At 39.6% G+C, this 1,088-nt stretch overlaps 1 pseudogene; it reads right to left on the bottom strand.

Annotated features, from left to right (window-relative positions):
* Window positions 1-448: 448 nt before the first annotated feature.
* Window positions 449-843, bottom strand: LOC131828069 (fatty acid-binding protein 5-like; annotated as a pseudogene).
* Between the last annotated feature and the right edge of the window lie 245 nt (window positions 844-1,088).

Here is a 1,088-nt window from a genome sequence, read left to right as displayed (position 1 = left end):
CAGGCACACACACACACATACACACCCCTCAACACATGGCCAAAGTTGAACTAAGTAGTCACTTCAATTGAGGAAGCCATTAATGCTCTGAGTCTGGAGACTGAGACAAACCCAATCTGGGACAAACTCCTCTACAAACCTTAGTATCAAGGTTACGTGAACTGCTTTTAACTGCACTAATGAATGGACTGGACCTTGAAGGATGAGAAGACTTCAAGAGGCTTTTTTTTTCTTTTTTCTTTTCTTTTTTAGCACAAACACATTTATTTCCTAACCAAAGGGATGATCCTAATTAAATTAACACTTCAAAATAGTTGCATGTAAAATGTTTGTTATAAAAATAATTGGACATAGTAAAGGAGGAAAAGCAGTATAGAGTATATTTGCTCACTGAACTGAGCTCATTCATCCTCACAACTAATTCCTGTCCAAAAGGATGATGGAATTTTCACTCTGCTTGTTCTTAGATCTGAGTATAGGTGACATTGTTCATGACACATTCCACTTCTAATTTCCCATTTTCTAATTTTTATATTATTGTGCTTTCCTTCCCATTCCATTCCTGATATTGAACCAATGCACCATTTGTCAAGTTGCAGACAGTCTGAGTTTTTCTGCCATCAGCTGTAGTTTCTTCAAATTTCCCTTCCAGATTACATGAAAACGATGCTATTTTTTAAAGTGCTCTAGTGTTTATGGTGAGTTGTTTGACATCAAGAGATGACACAATCTGGTTTGACCATGGCACCCAGTTTTTGCAGAGCCATTCCCACTCCTACTTCCTTCAAAGCCTTTGCTCTCCACTAAGCACCATCTTCTTACCAACTGCTGAATGGTGGCCATTTTGGACTTGGACAGGAGTGCATTTGGAGCCAGCAGAGCAGAATTGGGCATAGGAAGCGTCGCTTATTGCCCTTCTTTTTTAAATGGAGAATCAATCTTATCTCAGAAAAGCCTCTTGCTTGAAATCAGAGTTGCCAGTTGTTGAGCCTTGTGCCCGTGAAAAATGGAAGATGGAAGGCAGGCTCTAGGAACTGCATGTTTGTTCTGGTATATTCAAGTGCCCACAAAAGCAGTGTAACTAACTC

This window comes from Mustela lutreola, chromosome 3, assembly GCF_030435805.1.
Source record: "Mustela lutreola isolate mMusLut2 chromosome 3, mMusLut2.pri, whole genome shotgun sequence".
Lineage (NCBI taxonomy): Eukaryota > Metazoa > Chordata > Mammalia > Carnivora > Mustelidae > Mustela > Mustela lutreola.
The sequence above is the reverse complement of the archived record's forward strand: the minus strand, read 5'-3'. Positions and strand labels throughout refer to the sequence as shown.